This window comes from Pan troglodytes, chromosome 21, assembly GCF_028858775.2.
Source record: "Pan troglodytes isolate AG18354 chromosome 21, NHGRI_mPanTro3-v2.0_pri, whole genome shotgun sequence".
Lineage (NCBI taxonomy): Eukaryota > Metazoa > Chordata > Mammalia > Primates > Hominidae > Pan > Pan troglodytes.
The window spans coordinates 20,345,967-20,369,114 of NC_072419.2; the positions used below are offsets into that span (position 1 = coordinate 20,345,967).

The window sequence follows — 23,148 nt, forward strand, 5'->3', positions numbered from 1 at the left end:
AATGGTATATGATAAATAATCATCTTTTTTGTTGGTTTATTTTTTTATTTTTTATTTTATTTTATTTTTTGAGACGGAGTCTCGCTCTGTCTCCAGGCTGGAGTACAGTGGCGCAGTCTCGGCTCACTGCTGCCTCCACTTCCTGGGTTCAAGTGATTCTTCCTGCCTCAGCTTCCCAAGTAGCTGGGATTACAGGCGCGTGCCACCACGCTGGCTAATTTTTGTATTTTTAGTAGAGATGGGGTTTCACCATGTTGGCCAGGATGGTCTCAATCTCTTGACCTTGTGATCTGCCCACCTTGGCTTCCCAAAGTGTTGAGATTACAGGCGTCAGCCACCAGGCCTGGCCAATAACCATTTCTTGATAACCCCACAGATAATATCATAAACTCAAGTTGTCTGTATTGCTTGTTCCCAGACTGGTCCCAAGAATGCTGTGGTTGGTTTTGTGTCTTTTCCAGCACTTTTCTTATTTGCTGTCAGTTGTCAATCTCAACACCTTGACCAAAATGAACTTTCTTGAGTCATTTCTTCTCTGTTTAGCTATAAGATTAGAATTCATACTGAAAGATTTCTAGGACTTTTGTATTAAGGTAGGAAAGAGGAACTAGGTTCTGGGAGAAAGACTCCTTTGGAATAAAATGCATGAGCTTTATTGGTTCCTTTAACAGATCTTCATTGAGTTTCATGTGCCAGGCATCCAACTAGTCTCTGCTTTTATAGTTGTCAGTCTGACAGGGCTCTAGTATGTGCACACGTGACACCTGTTGGCTGCCAGGAGACTGTTTGGCTTATTTCCTGGTTCTTAGCAATATTCCAGGTTGGCCTGGAGAATTCCAAAGGTAAATATGAAAATGTATACCTACAAAAGAGTTTTTGCTTTATAGGAAGAATTTGTAGGATTTATTGAGATGTAAGCTACCTATATACATCAAGTATGTGATGTGGTTGTAAAAAGTTACAGAAGTGTGTAAGTCATGAAGTACCTGTGAGGGAAGTTTATATATTTTTTCAAACTCTTTTAGTACCATTTTCATCCACTAGGTGGAAGCAATTACAGTATGACCTGCATTAAAGACATGTACAGTTTTTTGGCCGGCTGCAGTGGCTCACACCTGTGATCTCAACACTTTGGGAAGCTGAGACGGGAGGATTGCTTGAGCCCAGGAGTTTGAGACCAGCTTGGGCAACGTGATGAAACCCTGTCTCTACAAATAAAAAAAAAAATTAGCCAGGCATGGTGGCACAAGCCTGTGGTCCCAGCTACTCAGAAGGCTGAGGTGGGAGTATTGATCGAGCCCAGGAGGTCAAGGCTGCAGCAAGCTGTCGCACCACTGCACTCTAGCCTGGGCAACAGCAAGACCCTCGTCTCAAAAAAGAAAAAAAAAAAAGTACAATTTTTGTATTGATTATGTATTCCTTAAGTAGGAGTGGAATAAAAGTATTTTACCGTGGATTGGCTTCTGTGAAGGAAAGAAGTGAATATTAGTAGATATTTGGAAAAAAGAAAGATAGTTGATGCAGTGATTATTATTCTGTTCCTTTGTAAGTTACCATTAGCCTCTCTTGCTTAAGAAATATTTTGAGCTTTTTTGGGGAGGGGTTGTGGTTAATGATGTGAAATTAATCTTCAGGAAATTTATCATAAGCAGACTTGCCTTTTCAGATATTGGTATATTTTAATTCTCTACCTGAATACATACATGACAGATATTTTACCATGCTGGTTTAAAAAACATCAATCTGAAAATACTAGAAGGTGGGGTGAACACTGATAAGTTACTGTTAACAAATAAGAAAATAATGCTTTGCCATCTGTGGTGGTTTTAAAATCTATCCACAAATTTTTGATATGCTTCTCTTTAAGACAGGACACTTCATTCCCCTCTAAGTACAGGCTGAGTTTAGTGATTCCCTTCCAACAAATAGATGGTGTGTCACTTCTGAGACTAGGTAATAAAAGGCATTGCATCCTCCTTACTCTCTCTTGGATCATTCACTCTAGGGAAAGCCAGCAGCCATATTGTAAGGCCACTCAACTCCATGGAGAAGACCTAGAAGTGAGGAGCAGAGGCCTCCATCCAAAAGCCATGTGAGGGAGCCATCTTGGAAGCAATTCTCCAGGCCCAAACTTCAGATGACTGTGGTCCCAGCCAATGCATTGACCACAACCTCATGAGAGACCCTGAGCTAGAACCACCTAGCTAAGCCACTCTCAAATATCTTATCTACAGAAACTGAGATGATAAATGTTTGTGGTTTAAGCAACTGTGTTTTAGAGTAATTTGTTACACAGCAATAGATAACTGATACACGATACACTGTCTTCAGGAGGTGTATTAGGGTGGGCAAGGTATTCTGAGTTGTTATTTTCAGTATAAAACATAGCCCCCTTATTTACAATTAGGTAAAGTTAACATAAACTGTATTACTTTTGTTCTCAGAGAACACCAGACCTGAAATGCTCTTGCCTGGAGGTTTGATTCCATGATATCTTGAAATGGAACTAACTTCCCACATTAAGTTTAGTAGGCCTCAAATTTTCTTTCCTGGGAATATTAGGATAAATTTTTTGGAAGCCTCAATGGGCTAATTTCCAAATGAAATCAGAGAATTTGGGAAGACCATGAGAATTCAGTGAGCTACACAACTGCACACAGATTCTTCAGCCAGTTCCCTTCTGCCGTAGCTGTTGAGTTGCGACAGCTCATTAGGATGGACTGTTGACACTGCATACTTGTTACCAGGCTCACAAATGAGTACAAGGATGTGGAAATAACAAGGACTCTTTAAAGCCAGACTTGATCGTACATTGTTAGTCACTGCTAAAACCAGGCAAAAGTAAATTGCCTGCACTTTGAAAGTGGCCATTGTAACCCAGCCAGTGTCTAGACTCTTCATTCAGGAATCACACGTGTGGCCAGGATGCCCGTTGCTAGTTCTGTCAGAACAGGTCTGGTGGTAGAATATCAGGAACACTTACCAGGTGTACTGTTTTTGTGCTCAGAGTGTTTGTGCTCAGATTGTGAGTGGGAGATTGGGAAGAGAATTCCAAAGAAAGACTTGCCAGTCTGCCATAAAAAACTATGGAAGTCAAAGAAAGGTCGGGGACTGGGGTCAGGTGGTCTGGGTTTAGTGCTGGTCCTGTTTGTTCCTAATGCTGGGGCAGACTGCATCTCTCTGACCTCAATATCTTCATCTGTAAAATTACAGGTTTGCTAATTGGTGAGTCTCAAAGGAGGCTACCAGCCTGCCTTTCACGTTCCTGAAGGGCTTTTTCAAACAACACTTCCACCTTTCTCTCCTTGGTTGAGAGTCACAGCCAGAGGGAGCTCATGTTAGAGGTGGGAAATGGTTGCGAGCCATTGGACAGGATGATCTCAGAGGAGCTTTTCAGCCTGACCCCAGAACCTGGGTCCCAAGGCAAAGTGAACAGGAAGCCCTCCCATCTTTACAGTTTCTCAGACTCTGTTGACCTTGGGGACTTCTTTTCCCTTCAAAGTAGACTTTGACTTCCCCTGAGGATAAGATTTAAGAAGGAAGCACAGCATGATTTACTTTGGGTCCCTTAATCTTTAAAAAGTGAGTCAGCATGCTGGGGTTTTTTGGGTTTTTTTGTTTTTGTTTTTACTCCTGGGCTTAAGCTCCCAAGGAGCTGGGCTTACAGGCATGTGCCACGATGCCCAGCTCAATAATGCATTTTGTTGTTGTTTGAGACAGAGTCTTGTTCTCTCGCCCAGGCTGGAGTGCGGTGGTGCCACTTCGGCTCACTGCAACCACCGCCTCCCGGGTTCAAGTGATTCTCCTGCCTCATCCTCCGAAGTAGCTGGGATTATAGGCCTGCATCACCATGCCTGGCTAATTTTTGTATTTTTAGTAGAGACAGGGTTTCACCACATTGGCCAGGCTGGTTTCAAATTCCTGACCTCAGGTGATCTGCCTGCCTTGGCCTCCCAAAGTGCTGGGATTACAGGCGTGAGCCACTGTGCCTCGCCAAAGAATGCATTTTCATTTTTAAGTTTCTGGGTCACAAAGGAGGGCCCCAGACCCTTATATGTCCAGCATGGACAGCCTTCTATATTTTCCATGGAAGATGACATTTTCTCATAGGCACCAAGCATTCAGCATTTGGGAAGTGTCCCTTAGTTTTGCACAAAGTTCCCAGTTACTTGTCTAGGTGACAAGTCCTGGCTGCAGAACAGGAAATGCTCAGGCTTCAGGTGGCAGCACTCTGGAGGACCAAGTGAAGAAATAGATACGAAAGTACTGGTTGTCCATGTAATTTCCTGAGGAGCCAGCTGAACACTCATGGTTCTCCACAAAGGAGGCTTCTTTTAACCTGTACACAGTTGTTACGGATTGGTAAAGCCCTCTTGAAGGCGCCCTTACTGTGCTCTCACCAGGCAGTGTGCTAAGCCTTCGATATCCATTCTCAATTCACATTTCATCCTCAGTTCCCTATGAGATATTAGTACTATTGTCCCCATTTGTTAGATGAGGAAACAGGCTTAGGTTGTGACTTCTCCAAGGTCACATAAGTGACAGAGACAATTTTGACTTCAGTCTTGTATGTGAAGGAAACAGTACAATTAATTATTGTAGTATGCTGCCTTCTTTGGAAGTCAAAACCTTCTGTGAGCTCCCAGCCTTTCTTCACATCCTCCCTTCCACCATACCCTTGAACACTCCAGCCAGCATATTAGAACCAGTCAGGCGATTGCACCCACTGTCTCCAACACTTGCTCAGCCCTGTCCTTGAATCCTTGTCCCTGCAGAACTGCCTGCACTCCAAACTCTTCTGGGTCCCTTCTACTGGGAGATGTCACCCTTCATATCCAGCTCTTTTTTGTCCCAGGCCATCTTGAACTTTTGTTAGTTCCATCTCCTTTAGCACTTTGTACATCATTTCCTGTTCATGAATTCTGCCTCTTCAGCTAACTGTTTAGCTTCCTTGAGCATTGGCACTGCAATAACCAGGGTTCCAACAGCCCCAGGGAAAGCCCAGATAGAGTCACTATGACCCCTGTGAGCACGGCACAGCAGGAGACCGGAAGAACAGGCAGTTAGCATCAGGCACGTTCAGCTGCAAATTCTAAGGATCAGCCACTCAATTGGGATTCAAAGCTAGACTCCTATCTCAGAGGAATCTGGGTCCCAAGGAAAAAGAGACATGCATGTGAATGATGGGGCAGAAATACAATTGCTGGGACTGAGAGACAGGGAAGGGCCTGGCTTTAGAGAGTAAGCCTAGAACCATGATGTGCGGTCAAAGCGGGGCCTGCAGCGCAGCTGACGGCATTATGTTATGGGGCAGTAGATTCCCATCCAGACAAGATGTTCAGCTATTATTAGATATAGGGTGGCCCAGTGGAGTAGTGGCTAAGATTAGCATGAGTTCTGAAGTCACACCCTCCCATTGGATCCCCTTTCTACCACTAACTAGCGTACCTGTGTTTAGTTACTCAACTGCTGTGAAATGAGAGCCATTCTTCAAAGCATCAATATAACACTTAGCAGGTAAAGCATCACACTTCTTAGGCTTAGGAAGCCAAGCTCATTAGATGCCTTAAGTGTCTGGTACAATAACTCTTACATGTATAGGTGTTGCAAAAGAAGGTAGAGGTGGAGCACAGGAGATGGAGAGGAGAATTTCCAGAGGTAAATGTGGTTAGCAAAGCTGAGGTAAGCATGTGGATATCTTTCCTGTAAGGTTTCGCAGAACCTTTGATGTAATTCTGAATCTCCCAAAGCAGGCTAAATTTTAGGACATCTTCCAGACTTAATTTAGGTCCAGTAACCCTTTTATCAAGGAGGATCATGTAAGACCTTGAACTCGTTTGGGGAAACATTAGCCTAGCACAATGCTAGGCATTGTACAGGCTTGTTAAATAATTTAAATAATCCTCGAAAAATCTACATTCAGTTATCAGAATCTGTTCACCTGCAAAATTGTTTATGAACTTTCTCAAGGCAGTCAATGCAATGGTTAAGTACTGGCTATGTGGTCTTGGACAAGTTACTTGACCTCAGCTTCCTCTTCTGTAAAAGAGGGATGATGGGCCTGGCGCAGTGGCTCACGCTTGTAATCCCAGGACTTTGGAAGGCTGAGATGGTGGCGCACACCTGTAATTGCAGCTACTCAGGAGGCTGAGGCAGGAGAATCGCTTGAACCCAGGAGGCGGAGGTTGCAGTGAGCTGAAAAATCACACCACTGCACTCTAGCCTGGGCAACAGAGTGAAACTCTGTCTCAAAAAAAAAGGAGGGATACAGTATTCTCCCAGGAAGGCAGTTGTGAAGATCAAATGAGCTAATAATACATTCAGTCAGAACAGTGCCTGGCACATAATAAGCATGATATGTTAGCTATTATTATTCTAGACAGAATGAATTTCAGGGAAGCTCTTAAGAATACACTATTGACTGCTGTTGTAGTGCTAGTTTACCATTTGTTCTGCATTCAGTTCCCTCTTGCTTACTTGGAAGACTGATTAATAGACAGGTACTGCTTAAAGTCACTGTCCCTTTTTAAAAAAGAATAAATCACTTGACTCAGACAGCTATTTTGCTTCTATGGCAAAGTCTAAATAGAATTCAAATATAAGAAATTCATTTAATGCTTTATTAGGTGAAGATTGAACATATTTTCTTTTAGAGGCACTTCATCTTTACCTAGAATTATTTTCTGATTAATGAAAATACAAGTTAGGATAATTCATTTCATACCAGTACACACCTCAAAAAACAGGAGGTAAATGTTTCCATATTGATACAGGTACAAATGCTGGATGAAATTAATTAGGTGGCCAAAAAACAGCTAAGAATTCAAATCTCACAGCCTAAAAAATAATTCTATTCTTGCCACACATGAAAAGATTTTTTAAATTTTTTGTTATAGACAACTATAACAACACCTCTTAACACCTGAGAGGCTAGAGTGAATTATAAAACTTTTGAGCTATAGGACATTAGAGCAATCTTGTTTTGCAAATAAGGAAATTGAGTTACGCAGAGAGGGAATGACTTGCTTGAGGTCATAGCTAGGGGTGGAGAGAGAGGACATAGGTGTTCCAGTATCTTGCCCAGAAATCTATGGCAGGCTTGACAGTTACACAACCCCAGCTCAGCCACAGGCCCAGACAGTGCACCTGCCCTCCTCAGGAGGTTTAGAGAAAGGTATGAAGGTTCTCATGGTCCCTTGGGGAGCTCTCCATTCCAAAGACCTCCAGTGAGGAGTCCTTCACAAAGTCCAGAGTCACCCCACATTGAATTCGTTTAGAGCAAATTTCTGTGTTGCAGGTTACGACAGACCTCAATGGGCTGTATGTTGAGAATAAAAACAAAAAATACTGTTCCCTGGGTCTCACTCCCAGAGATTCTGATTAAATTTGGCACTGGGAGTTTTAAGAGCTACAGCCCCTGCTCCAGAGCAAGAGTTTTCTGAGCAGAGAAAACTTCTATGTGAATCACAGACCCCTTTTTACCTCCCCACCACTTCTGTTGCAGTCAGGTATTTTGAAGAACTGCTGCTGCTGCTGTTATGTTGGTTCTGGAAACACGTGTGTCATTGCACACTTCATGATGGATTTACATTAGAGAGGGAAGTTGTGTCAGACTGGCCTGGGAGTGAAGCAGGGTGGGTGTGGACAAGTTCTTCATTCAGTACTTATTGAGCACCTACTATATACGAAGCTCTGGACACCGAGAGATGAGAGGAACCTGATCACTGACCTCACAGAGCTCACAGCCCAGCCAACTAGAGACCATGGGGAAGCTGACATTGTGCGTTTTCTTGGGACCAAAAATACTTTGATTGAGGCACCGATGTGGAAGGCACGGTGCAATGCTGATACTTGGGTAAATAGGACAGGGTCCCTGCCTTTGTTACACTGGTATAAGGTGACATGGGCAGTCAACCATAGTTCAAAGTAGAATATAAGAAGTGCCAGGAAAGATGTCTGACCATGAGCCTTACGAGTTCCAAGGAAAGTGAGTGCTGTCTGTGTGGTGGAACAGGTGGTATCAGGAAAGCCTTCATCCATGTTTTCATTCATTCCACCCAAACCACACCATGCCGGGTGCTGGAGTGTAAGGAGGAAGAAACCCCAGCCATTAAGAGGCCTCCAGCCAAGTGGAGCAGAACAACAATAAACAATACAGTATTTCTTCAATTCTAAGTGCCTTCGACTGCAAATTGTATCCTGATTTTGGAGATGTTAAAATTTGGAAAAAGGTGTATTTTAGAATTAATGAAATAAAGGAGTAATAGATAACTCAGATGCTTACTATCGACCAGGCACTGTCCTAAGTGCTTATATGTATCACTTTTTACTTATTTAATAAAAGGCAATTACATGCAGTGACAAGTGGCTTTTGGGAAACACAGTGAATAAATGAGGAAGTGAATGAATAAATATTAGAAGAATAAACCCTTAATAAACCCTTTGTCTTCCATCCTTAGACCATCTGGAGAAGGCAGTTCCTGGTCTAAGAATTTAGATCCTTACAAATGGTAATTTCCAAACTTTAGTGTTGTCAAGGAAACCACTAAGAGATAGATATAGATAGCTCAGTAATGATCCCATTCCTTATTTCTAACAAGTCCAAAGAAGCAGTGGTGTGTGTGTGTGTGTGTGTGTGTGTGTGTGTGTGTGTGTTGTGAGGGAGAAGGGAGATACAAAGAATTAAAAAACTGTTACTCACAGGCAAGGCGCAGTTGCTTACACCTGTAATCCCAGCACTTTGGGAGACCCAGGTGGGGAGATCACCTGAGGTCAGGAGTTTGAGACCAGCCTGGCCAACATGGTGAAACACTATCTCTACTAAAATACAAAAATTAGCTGGGTGTGGTGGCAGTCACCTGTAATCCCAGCTACTCAGGAGGCTGAGGTAGGAGAATTGCTTGAATCCAGGAGGCAGGAGAGGTGGAGGTTGCAGTGAGCAGAGATCATGCCACTGCACTCCAGCCTGGGTGACAGAGCGAGACTCTGTCTCCTAAATTAAAACAAAAACAGTCCGGATGCGGTGGCTCACGCCTGTAATCCCAACACTTTGGGAGGCCAAGGCGGGCAGATGATGAGATCAGGAGATCAAGACCATCCTGGCCAACATAGTGAAACCCAATGTCTACTAAAAATACAAAAATTAGCTGGATGTGTTGGTGTTCACCTGTAGTCCCAGCTACTTGGGAGGTTGAGGCAGGAGAATCGCTTGAACCTGAGAGGCAGAGGTTGCAGTGAGCTGAGATCATGCCACTACACTCCAGCCTGGAGACAAAGTAAGACTCCATCTCCAAAAAAAAAAAAGAAAAAGAAAAAGTAAAAAAGAAAACAACTATTACTCTTTTTAATTATTACACAGAGGGCGAATTTCATTTTAAAGGAGGTTGCCATTGCAAATTGTGAGTTCCTGAGGAAAACAGGATCCATTAATTGCACTTAATGTTTGGTGATAGGGTCTGCAAATAATTGGAATTCTTGTCATGGGACCCAAAAATCCTACTTTAAAAACAGCTCTCTGGATGATTCTTGTGTACACTAGATTTTAAGAATCATTAATTTTGTCTCAGTCTCTGAAATAAGGAGGCATATTTGCCATACACACTAATGAGACCTAAATAGGGACTGGGATTTGAGGATGCAAAACCTACTCAAACTGCTTTGTCTTTCTCCCATCCCTCCCTCACTGTGCTTCCCAGCCAAGTGAATCACCAGCACCCAAGTTCTTATCCCAGGGTCGGCTTCTGGGAGAGCTAGAACTAGTACAGGGAGTTTGACCTTATCCTGAAGGCAATGTACAATCACTGAAGAGTATTTGGCTTTTTGTTTTAGAGATAGGGCCTTTCTCTGTGGCCCAGGCTGGAGTGCAGGAACACACTCATAGCTCATTGCAGCCTGGAACTCCTCAGCTCAAAAGGGATTCCCCTGCCTCAGCCTCCTGAGTGGCCGAGAGAGACTACAGGTACAAGCCACCATACCTGGTTAATACTGAAGAGTTTTAATTGAGGGAGTGGCAGGCAATTTCTTTTTTAAAAAGATCTTTCTGGGTTGGGCACAGTGGCTCACGCCTGTAATCTCAACAATTTGGGAGGCCGAGGTGGGCAGATCAACCGAGGTCAGGAGTTCGAGACAGCCTGGCCAACATGGCAAAACCCTGTATCTACTAAAAATACAAAAATTAGCCAGGATGGGTGACAGGTGCTTGTAATCCCAAGTACTTGAGAGGCTGAGGCAGGAGAATTACTTGAACCCAGGAGGCAGAGGTTGCAGTGAGCCGAGATTGCATCACCATCCTCCAGCTTAGGTGACAGGGTGAGACTCCATCTCAAAATAAATAAATAAATAAAAAAGATCTGTCTGGATACAGTGTGGAGAATGGAATCAAGGAGACAGAACATTTAGAGTAACAAGAGCCCAGGGGTAGAGGTGGAGGCAGACTGCACAGGGGTGAGGACCATGGATGAGGATTGAAAGGGAGGGTAATCAATAGGCCTTCATGATTGATTGATTGCTTGGAGGTAGGGGAAGGATGGGGAGTGCTGGATGAAACTGCCCTGGGAGAATGTACAGACTGAGGAGAAAATAGCGCACAAGGAGGGGTCTTCCTTCCCATTTGAGCTGGCTCTTGAAAGATGGCGAAGACTTTTTAGAAAACATTTTTTCTTAGCCAGGCGCGGCAGCGTGCTCCTATAATCCCAGCTAATTGGGAGGCTGAGGTGGGAGGATTACTTGAGCTCAGGAGTTTGAGGCTGCAGTGAGATATGATCACACCACTGCACTCCAGCCTGGGTGACAGCAAGACTCTGCCTCTTTAAAAAACAAACAACAACAACAACAACAAAACATGTAGGTAGAAAACATTTTTTTCTAATTACCCCCACCATCATTACAAAAGTTATTCATGTTCATTGTGAAAATTTTGGGAAATTTTTAAACCCTGTAATACCATCAATGCCTATTAAAATATCAGTGTATATCTCTCCAGATTTTACTAACAGCTAGCTACCTAGATAATAAAAATCAAATCATCCTGTATACTGTATGGCGTCCTGCCTTCTTCAATAATACTATGCTGTGGGCATTTTTCTGTCATTCTTTTTTAAAAAGTATGATTTTTAATGGCTACATATTTCATCGTGTGAATGTACCACACATTGTTTGATCATTTCTATTTTTAGGACTATGTCTTTTCCAACCTTTTTCCCATTATAGACAGCTACATGATGAGTAGAATAAATTACTGGGACTAGAATTGCTGAACTAAAGTATGTGAACATATTTAGGGCTCTTGATATTTATTATCCCAGAATAATTATGCCTCTGTACATCTCATACTAACTGGGTAGGTCAGCTCCAGGAGGGCAGGGGTTTGGGTCTGTATTGGTCACTGCTATATCCCCAGGACCTGGAAAGTTCCTGGACCCTAACAGATTTTCAATAACTACTGAATGTTCAAAAATTATGAATGAACAAAGAGCAAGTGAATGAATGTCTCACCATACCCTCACTATACTGGTTATAATTATTTATTAGATCTTTAGCATTATTGTTTTCATTGCTTGGATTATTAAGTATCAGCTCACATGCTTTCCTGTGGAAGGATAGTGGCTAACTTTGGCATTTGATGAGAACCAAGTTCAAATACACTTATTAGCTGTGTGATTTTGAGTCTTGCTTCACTACTCCTTTTCAAATGGACATGATAGTAGTATCTCCCTTACAGAATCACTGTGGTGAAGAATGATATATGCATAGACTACTCACAGTGTCTGTAAATAGTGGCACAAATAAATGTTGCATATGTGTTAAATGATTTATATTTTCACATCCCCTGCCCATTTTTTTTTCTAGTTCATAGTTTAAGTGTTACAGTCCTTAACTCACTGACACATTTATTATGACATTTCCCCTCATTTCTGTCATTTTGTATATGGTGGCTTTCTTAATGTTCCAAAATTTTATTTTATTTCTACCCTAATCTGTGCAGCTTTTCCTTTGTGATGACTTTCATTGCTTTGGTGCTTAAAAATTATTTCCCCACACTGGGATCTTAAACATTTTTTTTTTAGGTTGCTTTCAATTTTTTCTAGCCTTTTTTAAACGGTCCTGCACAAAATGGTTTAATCTATTGTTTGTTTTTGTCTATGGTGGGGCATATATTAATTAGACTAGCCTAGATTAGGCAGCAGTTACAAATAAACTCTGAAATGGCTTCACACAACAGAAGTTTATTTCTCATTCAGGCCTAGTCTATGTAAGTTGGGGAGGGGATCACCATGTAGTGACTGGGAGATCCACACGCCCTCCATCTGGAGCTAGCGCTTTCTCATCCTGTGGTTTCTAAGTTCTTAGCAGGAAAAAAGAAGGGTGGAGGAAGCAAACACCAGCTTTCAACTGCTTTGCCTTTCTAGAAGTGACAAATACCACTTGTACTCACAGTTCATTGGACAGAACTGGTTACCTGGGCCCAACATAGTCACCAGGAGGCTGGGAAATTTAGGGGAGCATGTGGAATGTTGATTAATGAGCACCCACTGTCTCTATGAGAGGGGGTGAGGGAATAATCCATTTTTTTTCTGAAATTATCCCAGGATCCCTTTTCTTTTAAGTTAGAGATTGTTAAAAGTTACGGTGAAGTTTAAGGAATAAAATAACATTCATATCCCCCAAACCCTAACTTAATAACTGTTAAGATTTTGTCATATTTGTCACCATTTATGTTTTATTACAGCTTTGACATGCCATTTGTATACCCTAAAATTTGCCCTTTTATAGTGAACAATTCAGTGGTTTTTAGTATATTCACAGAGTTGTCCAACCATTACCAATATTTGATATTAAGACATTTTTCGTCACCTCCACAAGAAACATCATGCCCATTAGCAGTCATTTTCCACTCCCCACCAACCCCTGGGCCCTGACTACAACTCATCTAAATACCTTCTGTCTCTGGGAACTTACCTATTCTGGATATTTCATATAAATGGAATCATACAATATGTGGCCTGGCTTCTTTCACCTAGCATAATATTTTTAAGGTTCATCCATGATGTTACATGTATCAATACTTCATTACTTTTTATTGCTGAATAATATTCCATTGTATGGATATACCACATTTTGTATATCCATCTGTTGATGGATATTTAGGTCGTTTCCACTTTTTGACTGTTGTGGATAATGCTGCTATGAATGTTTGTGTACAAGTTTTTACGTAAACATGTTTTCAGTTCTTTTACGTGTATACTAAGCAGCAGAATTGCTGGCTCATATAGTAACTCTACGCTTAATTTTCTGAGAAACTGCCAGACTGCTTTCTACATAATGCATTCTGCTGTTGTTCTATAGGTAACTATTAGGTCTAGTTGGTTTGTAGTGTTGTTCAAGTCCTCTAGTTCTTTATGATCTTCTGCCTAGTTATTCTATCCATTATTAAAAATGGGATATTAAACAAATGTTGTTGAATTTTCTATTTCTTCCTTTAATTCTGTCTGTTTTTGCTTCATGGATTTTGGAGTTCTGTTGTTATATGCATATATATTTATAATTGTTACATCTTCTAATAAATTTCCCCTCTTTCATTATAAAATGTCCTTTTTCTCTCTAATACCTTTTTTTTGTCTTCAAATTTATTTTGTCTAATACTAGCATAGTCACTTTTGTCCTTTTGGTTACTGTTTGCATGGTACACCTTCTTTCAACTTTTACTTTAAACCTATTCATGTCTTTGAATCTAGAGCATGTTTCTCGTAGACAGCATATGGTTAGATTATGCTTCCTAGAAAATTAATTCTGCCAATCCCATCAGAGATAATCATTGTGATGAAACATCCATTTTCACTGTGATGAAACATCCATTTTCATTCTGCATTTGCAGAATTTTCTAACATATGACCTATATAGATACATCTTTTTTTTTTACAAACTGTGACCAACTTTTATAAACTGTTTTGAAATATGTTTTTTTCCACATCACAATAAAACATGGTATTTCCAAGTCAGTAAATATTATTAAATGGCATCATTTTAAATTGCTCTATGTTGTCTTGACTAGATGTATGACACTTTATTTATCTAGTGTATTATTTAGGTGACTTCCAATTTTTTGTCATTATAAATAACACCAGGGAAACAGCATCCTCATTGCTAATTTTATGCATGTATTTGGTTATTATTTACTGTAAACGTCAAGAGGTGGAATTGATATAAACTCCCAAACCACCCACTCTAGCCTCAGCATGCCAGAGTGCCAGTTTTCCCACACTTCAGTCTTTTTTTTTTTTTTTATCAGATCACTTAAAAATAACACAGATGTAAAATGTAATCTGGACTTAGGGGGAATATTTGCCTCGATGGTTAGTCCCTGGTAGCTCAATAACGTAGTCTCCTGCTTTCTTAGTCAACTTGGTGAAGTTTTAATTTAATGGCATCCTATTATGGACTAAAACCATGAACAGGCCAGTACAGGGAGAAACTAAGAACCAGAAGATTGTCACTGCTTTTTTGAGGAACTTCAGAAGACCTTATGTTAATAACTGTCCCAGGAAACACCAGCCTTGGGCTAATTATTATGGGCCTACCTGCACAAAGCTTTTGCTTCTTTCATTTTTCTAGGACTCTAGTTCCCTAATGAGTGCTGAAGTTCTCAGCACTCTGTTTCCTTGGTGTGTCCTGATATAGAACATATTGGGAAGATGGCTTGGCCACATGCTGCTCTTAAACTACAAAATTTGTGCCTGGAGCAGCTGAATTTGTTTAATCGGGTCAAAAAAGGGCTTCCCCATTCTAGATTGTAAAAGCAAACAAAGTCCACGTTTCTTGTAATAGTTTTATAGGTTCATTTATTTATTACATTTAAATCTTTGCTTGTGTGAAATCTCTTTCAATGAAACTTGTGAGATAGGGATTTGAATTTATTTTTTCCAGTGGGCTACCCTATACTACAATACAATTCTGGATAACCTACTATTGCCCCTTTTTATTTTTTAGAGTCAGGATCTCACTCCATCACCCAGGCTGGAGTGCAGTGGTGCGATCATAGTGCACTACACCCTCAAGCTCCTGGGCTCAAGTAATTCTCCTACCTCAGCCTCCCAAGTATTAATAGGTAGGACTGCAGGCATGTGCCATCATGCCTAGCTAATTTTTTAAATTTTTGTAGAGACAGGTTTCAAACTCCTGACCTCAAGCAATTTTCCCACCTTTGCCTCAAAGTGTTGGGATGACAGGTGCGAACTGCTACACCCTCCCTTCTCCATTGATTTGAAATGCCACTTTATGTATTTGGGTCATTTCCGGATGCTCTATGCTGTCTTATTCAAATGGATTAATTATCATAGCCTTATATTTTATTGGCTTGTTTAGCTATTTCTTTCTCATTACTCTCCTTTTCCAGAATTGTCCTTGCCATTCATTTATGTTTATTTTTCCTTACAAACTTTGGAAGCAACTGACCTAGTTTAAAAAGCACTTTGTTGGTATTTTTATTAAGAATGTATTATTATTATTATTATTTTTGAGATGGAGTTTCGCTTTTGTTGCCTAAGCTTGAGTGCAATGGTGCAATCTCGGCTCACTGCAACCTCCGCCTCCTGGGTTCAAGCGATTCTCCTGTCTCAGCCTCCTGAGTAGCTTGGATTACAGGTGCACACCACCATGCCCAGCTAATTTTTTGTATTTTTAGTAAAAATGGGATTTCACCATATTAGCCAGGCTGGTATCGAACTCCTGACCTCAGGTGATCTGCCCACCTCGGCCTCCCAAAGTGATGGGATTACAGGCGTGAGCCACCACGCCCAGCCAAGAATGTATTATATTTAAAGATTCATTTTGGAAAAATTAATCTCTATATTTTGGCACTGTCCTGTTCAAACACAATAGTATGTTTCCATTTATTCAAATTTTATAGATGATTGTTTACATTATTACATCATTTCATGTGATATTATGTAATAAGAAGTATATATTTGGTTTTCATCCCTGGTTCCTGGCACAGAGCTTCTAAAATTCTCATACTTTCCTAAGTGATTGGGGTGCTGGGTGTCTTTCACTCTAATATTTGGTCATTGACCCCAGTTCTGGTTCCTGACAAAGAGCTCCTAAATCTCTTGGAATTTCCTGGGTGATGGGAGCATCTTTTGTTCTAATCAGGTGACTCTTGATGGGCTCCTGGCTAGCTTCAGGATAGGGGCTGGATGCCAGAAAGACCAAGGCCTGATCAGGAGCTTGGAACCTTGAAACTTTTCACCCCACTGTACATCTTTCAGGAAGGGGAGAGGGGCTGGAGATTGAGTTAATAATTGATCATACCTATGTGATGAAGTCTCCATAAAAATCCACCAAAGGCGGCATCAGAGATCTTCTGGGCTGGTGAACACATCCATGTGCTGGGGGGATAGCACACCCCAAGTCCACAGAGGGAGAAACTCCTTCACTCCTCCAGGCCCTTCCAGAACTCACCCTATGTCCTCTTCACCTGGCTCATCATTTCTGTCCTTTCAGTATTCTTTAATAAACCAGTAAATGTAAGCAAATGTTTCCCTGAGTTTTGTGAACCATTATAGCAAATTATCAAACCTGAGGAGGGGCTTGTGGCAACCCCCAATGTGTAGCCAGGGCAGACAGAAGTGTGGGCAACCTGGAAATCTGCTACTTGTGATTGGCATCTGAACAGGCAGTCAGTCTTGTGGGACTGAGCCCTCTGATTTGTGGGATCTAAAGCTAATTCTAAGTAGTGTTAGAATTGAATTGAAATGTGGGACACTCAGTAGGTGTCCAGAGAGTTAGAGAATTAGTTGCTGAAAAACCTCCTACATATTTGATGTCAGAAGTGTTCTGTGAGAATCGAGGAAAACAAAGTCTGTTTTCTTTATTTCATTTCATATTTCTTTTTTTATAATCCCAGTCCTTTCTTTGGCATTAATTAGAATAACTTCTCACTTTAACCTTAGGAGAAAGGTAGGAATCCTCATCTATTTGTTCATTAATTTATTCATTCATTCATTCATTCATTATTCATTTATTGTGCAGGAACAATGCAAGGTGCTGAAAACACAAAAGTGAGCAAATTTTACAGTGGCCCCTGCTTCCACAGAATGTACAATGTACTGGGTATGTAAACAAACATTGATTTTATTCCCAACCTGGTAGTTATCTCTGTGTCTTCTGGAATGTTTAACATGATCTTTCCTTAGACTTTTTCTTCTTGCTATAGGTTCCCTAAAAAGCATACTCTGAGATAAGGATTTGAGTGCAGTAGTTTATTTGGCAAGGAGTGGGAAGATGAGGGAGTGGAAAAGTGGGAAGGAAGAAAACCAATAAGAATGCGTTCATGAGCAGATTTCTGCAGTGAACAACTGGGGCTCAATCCTGCTGGACACCTTCTGAGAAACTTTACAGAATGTACTCTGCACATCAGCCCACCAAGGGTCAAGGAAACTGTTCCTGCCTGTCACTGGTGGAGGGGTGCTGGGAGCATTAACTCCCGGGCACTTCTGGTCTACCTTTCCTGTGGCCAATAGTGCTCCTGCAGCCAGAGAACCTCCCCAGGGGCAGATGTCTGAGGTAGAAATCCAAAGCTGGCAAGGGGCCTACCCATGGAAGATGCCAGTGGTCTCAGAACTGGGCTGAGGGGACATGGGTAGGGCACTGGGGTATCTACTCCAGAGGAAAGGGAGTTATCTTTGGAAGGCATATTTACATACAGTGGGAAGGGGCAGTAATGGGAGAGGAAATCAGACTGTGGAAAGTTAGTGTAGCTCAGAAAACAATCACAATCAATTGGTCAATAGTATTTATTGATCACAATCAACATTCCATTCTGAGTTGTTAATAAATCACATAGCAAAATTGATGATGTCTTTCTGGGCTTTGTATGTTGGTCAGGTTTTCTCTAAGATCCTTTGAAACATGAATTTTTTAAAAAAGATTTTTCGGCCAGACCCGGTGGCTCACGCCTGTAATCCCAGCACTTTGGGAGGCCGAGGCGGGTGGATCACAAGGTCAGAAGTTCGAGACCAACCAGGCTGATATGGTGAAACCCTGTCTCTGCCAGAAAGTACAAAAATTAGCCTGGTGTGGTGGCAGGCACCTGTAATCCCAGCTATTCGGGTGGATGAGGCAGGAGAATCGCTTGAACCCGGGAGGCGGAGGTTGCAGTGAGTCGAGATCTCACCACTGCACTCCAGCCTGGCGACAGAGTGAGACTCCATCTCAAAAAAAAAAAAAAAAAAAAGATTTTTTCAAAATAAGGTTGTAGATTTTTTTGGTCCACTTTGATATTTTTAATGGGAAAAGTGAAAAATGATAGATAACTACAGTGAAAGCTATGTTTGACAATAAGATAATAAGATAACATGGGAGGAGATAGCATAGAAGAAGGCGCACTGGCTTTGGGGTGGATCCTGAGTTTGAATCCTCAGTTTCTCCACTAACTAGCAGTGTGACCTGAGGCAAGTTGCTGATTTGAGCCAGGGTGTTCTTATCTGGAAAATGTAACAATGCTCTCTTCATCAGGTTGCTTTAGTTCTCATTTCCCCAGAAGCAGACGCTGAGAAGAAAGGCTGTCCACCCCCAGGAGTTTGAAAACTTTAAAGGACTGCCTCTGGAAATGTGTATCAGCCCAGGACTATCCCTCACTCAAGTTTCCTCTAGTAAAATTGCTATTTTTATTTTTATGATTTTTCTTGTTAATAACAAGCTATTGTTAGAATGGCATATTTATTGTTGCTATGGGTTGCTACTTTTTCTTATAAAAAGAATGTGTCTTAAAGGAGATAAGTAGTTTTTCTATATTAATTACATACAAACAAAATACTCTTGGCCAGGCATGGTGGCTCGTGCCTGTAGTCCCAGCACTTTGGAAGGGCGAGGCTGGCAGATCACTTGAGGTCAGGAGTTTGAGACCAGCCTGGCCAACATGGTGAAATCCTGTCTCTACTAAAAATACAAAAATTAGCCAGGAGTGGTGATGCACACCTGTAATCCCAGTTATTTGGGAGGCTGAGGCAGGAGAATCATTTGAACCCGGGAAGCAGAGGTTTCAGGGAGCTGAGATTGCACCACTGCACTCCAGCCTGGGTGACAGAGCAAGACTCCGCTCAAACAAACAAAAAAACCTCTGGGAGACAGAATTCGTTCTGGCAGAGTGAGGAATGATGGGGAAGACAGAAATGGGAAAACTTATAGCCCCACATAGAGCAGAATCTCACGTGGAATCCAAGGCTTGTCTCTTCACCCCTTCTCCACCTTCCTTTTTCTTTTCTTTCTTTCGTTTATTGGTAATGATTTCTTCTAAATTAAAAAACAAATTCCCTATCTGACGTCTCAGGTGGTTTTTTTGTGACTGTGGAATAGAGTGAGCAAACACTATTTTTAGGAAGCCATTACAAACTTACAGTACAGGACTTTAGCCTGGCCACAAACATCACTTCTTTGGGCTTTGGGAGACTTTTCTGTCTAACCTCCCACAGGCAGGGAGGCCTGTCTTAGTTCAGAAGTTTTAGGTGCGCACACTGTTGACAGTTTCGTGGCTTTGGAATTGTAGACTCGTCCAGAAGCTGGACAGATAACGTGACCGAGGCCACAGCATTATTCCTGGAGCATCTGGGGCTGAGCCATTTGCTGCGTCCCAGCCCAGAGCATAGGTCTCAACTGTGAAATTGTTCGGGTTTTCTGGGTGATAAAATGGGACCCTTTGAGGCTTGGTTTGGGTTGAAGCCCAAAGGCTGAGAGTTAACAAAGAGAGCCAAGTGGCCCCAATTTTATAAAACGAGGTGCTGGATGTTCTGAGCTGGAACTTGCAAATGGGTGGGGGTGAGGGGCAGGGCATTTGAAGGTGGAAGTAGGAGGGCAAGAGGCCAAATTTTCCTGGAGTTTTCTGATTGCTGTTGCATTTCCCACTGGGAATGGGGAGAGAGAGCTCTGCCCCTAACTTTGGCCAAAGGAGAGGGGCTATAAGAGAGCCACTGGGAGAGCCTCCTCTGTGGTCCTAGAGTGTGGGGGACAGAGTGGACTGGGGTGTGACACATGCCGAATGCGGAGAGGCTGAGGCTACTTGCCTGAGGAGAGAGTGAGACTAGAAGCAAGACAGCAGGAGAAACCGGGCTGCCCTGGGAGCTAACTGCCCTCCACCACCAGCAGCAGCAAGAGTGTGTGCTCCTCAGGAACCAGGAAAAGAACATAGAGGAGCCAGTGCATGGTGTATTCATTTCCTAATGCTGCTATAAAAAAAAATTACCACGAAATTTGTGGCTTAAAACCACAGGCATTTATTCCCTCATAGTTCTGGAGGCCAGAAGGCTGAGACACTCTCTTCAGAGGCTCTAAGGCGGAACCCATCCCTTGCCTCTTTGGGCTTCTGGCGCTGCTGGCATTCCTGGGCTGTGGACACATCACTCCTCTCTCTGCCTCCATAGTGACATTGCCTCCTCCTCTTCTGTCTGTGTCAAATCTCTCTGCCTCCCTCTTACAAGGACACCTGTGATTGCATTTAAAGCCTGCCTGGATAATCCAGGATAATCTCCCCTCTTCTGTCTATGTCAAATCTCTCTCTGCCTCCCTCTTATAAGGGCACCTGTGATTGCATTTAAAGCCTGCCTGGATAATCCAGGATAATCTCCCCTCTCAAGATCCTTAATCACTTCTGCAGCGTCCCTTTCTGACATGGAACATTCACAGTTTCAGGGATTAGGACGTGGATGTCTTTTGAGGCCATTATTCAGCCTACTGCAGGTAGAGTCCCATCCAAGAGAGTCTGTTCATGGACCAGTGGGTGACCTCAAGGCTCAGAACACCTCACTCATGAAGCAGATGCTTTGACTGCCCAGTGATTTTCACTGCAGCTGCAGAGGACCTTTCTGCGCAAGGCAGACTCCTGCTAACTGTGCCTAACACTAGGGGAAGGCACAAGTTCTGCCTCAGAGACATCCCCAAAGCCTCTGAGAAGCAGCTGAGAAAGGATGAGGGGGCAGTTAATGCACCCTGGGAGCAATCCTTACATGACAGGGAAGGGAGCCGGTGGGAAGTGACCCAACCTACTGTCTTTCAGGCAGACAATTCTGGGAGGTATTCTGCAAACCTTCCAGATCCTGGTAGAATAGGACCCTCATTGCCTACAGCAGTAACTTTAAAAACACATGCTTTTTTATGGCTTTTCATCCTTCTCTCTCCCTCAATTCTGAGTCCTGCGATCACTTCCCAAATGAGCTACCTATACCCAAATTCTTGTTTCAGGCTGTGCTTTTGGTAGATCCCAAGCAAGGACATAAGGTTCCCAGCATGGAATCCCCAAGAAAGCAGCAAAAGTGCTTCATGGGAGTCGACACGTTGAACTTCCATGCTCAGCGGGCACCTTTATTGGATAACTTATGTGCCAGCTTAGTGAAATCTTTCCTATTCCTTAAACCACCCTCTCACCACCCTCACTCCCTTCAACCATGGAGGAGGCAGAGGCAGGTAGGGTGGGGAGAGGGGAGGAAACAGGGCAGAACTAACCATGTCCCACACTCCTGTCCCCCATCACTCAGGGTTCCAGGCTGAAGCAGGCCCCGGCTGCAGCCTACTTACTGCATTCAGTTCTTTCAACACACGGCATGCATTCGTCAGCCCGTTTACTCTGCTCGCATCTGCGTTTCTTCTAGAGGCGGAAACTGTTCATCAGCTAGCATCGATACTACGATCCTGCTTTTAAATATCCTCTGCTGACGGTTACACTGTTCTGAAGAAGTAATCAGATGGTTGCATGGCATGTCTATAAAATGAGAAGAAGAATCTTACCTTACAGAATGCCTGGGTGGATGCAGTGAGCTAGCTCCAGGAAAGTGACTGGCACAGAGTGGATGCCCTAATAATGGAGTCTTCTCTCTTCTACAGCACACATTGCAAGCTTCCTGAGGGCAGCTCTTCATTCCTGGGTCCTTGGCAGAGTGCTTGGGACACTGTAAGTGCTCAGGGAATTGTTTATTAAAGGAAAGGATGGGAGGGTCAGGAAAGCAGCTCTTAATCATTGCCCCAGATGCTGCCAGTGCCCTGGCCCCATCCCCTCGGGGCTTCTCATTGCTGGGAGGCAAAGCTGCTAACCGCAAGCACCTGCATCCATTTCCCAAGGGCTTTCCCTGTTGGCTCCACCTTCCTACATGGGGGGTGGGAAGTACGGAAAATTAATGTTCCACTTAAAGCACCGCTCAACCAATGACTGTGAGCAGTTGTGAATAAATATCCTGCCCTCATGTCCCTTGGGTGGGATAACCATGAGGTGCGTGCTCTATACCAGAGTTCCCCAGCGGGACTGAGCTCTGGTGACTCACAGTGGTACCTTTTTTTGTGAGACTAGGGTCTCACTCTGTCACCCAGGCTGGAGTGCAGTGGCGTGATCTCAGCTCAGTGTAGCCTCAACCTCCTTGACTCAAGTGATCCTCCCACCTCAGCCTCCCAAGTAGCTGGGACTACAGGCATGCACCACCACGCTTGGCTAGTTTTTTACTTTTATTTTTTGTAGAGACAAGGTCTTTCTACATTGCCCAGGCTGGTCTTGAACTCCTGAGCTCAAGTGATCCTCCTGCCTCAGCTTCCCAAATTGTTGAGATTGTAGGTGTGAGCCACTGCGCCCAGCCTGGCAACTTTTTTGATAACTCTCTGTACTGGTTTCCTTCCTTATTTATATTTCTTGAATATAACTTACCAAATAAACTATTTGCATGCAAAAATCCTCGTCTCGTGGTCAGCTTCTGGGGGAACCTAAATGAAGGCAACCACATGGCTGAAATTTGAAATGTATATGAGGCTTTCTTAAGGGAGGCCCTTTTCTTCGGAACTATGACATTGACTCCTCTTCCTGCTTGGTTTCAGATTTCTGTATAATGTGTGGAAGGGGAGAAAATTATATAATCTTTTTGCCACTCTCATAAATTCATAATTGAGTCACCCTTCTGAAACAAAAGACAGATCAACAAAGGAAAAACAGGTATGCTTAATAATGTATACATGCCGTGTCCATCATGGGGGAGAAAAGTAACTCTGCAAAGTGACTCTCAAAGCATTGGCTGGAAACCTGAGGCTTTAAGCTTTGTTTAAATAGCATTTTAACAAAAAGCAATGAATTTTAGTGCAGTGACAAGACAAAGGAGAGAACAGTTCCAGTCTCTCAAAGGGGGA

The 23,148-nt window shown here is 42.7% G+C and overlaps 1 long non-coding RNA gene across 1 annotated transcript; it reads left to right on the top strand.

Moving 5' to 3' along the window:
* Positions 1-17,026: 17,026 nt before the first annotated feature.
* On the top strand, positions 17,027-22,933 carry LOC134809179 (uncharacterized). The gene is made up of 3 exons (XR_010154263.1): positions 17,027-17,106; positions 21,868-21,934; positions 22,843-22,933. It is a non-coding gene; the product is annotated as an uncharacterized LOC134809179 (long non-coding RNA).
* Positions 22,934-23,148: the final 215 nt, after the last annotated feature.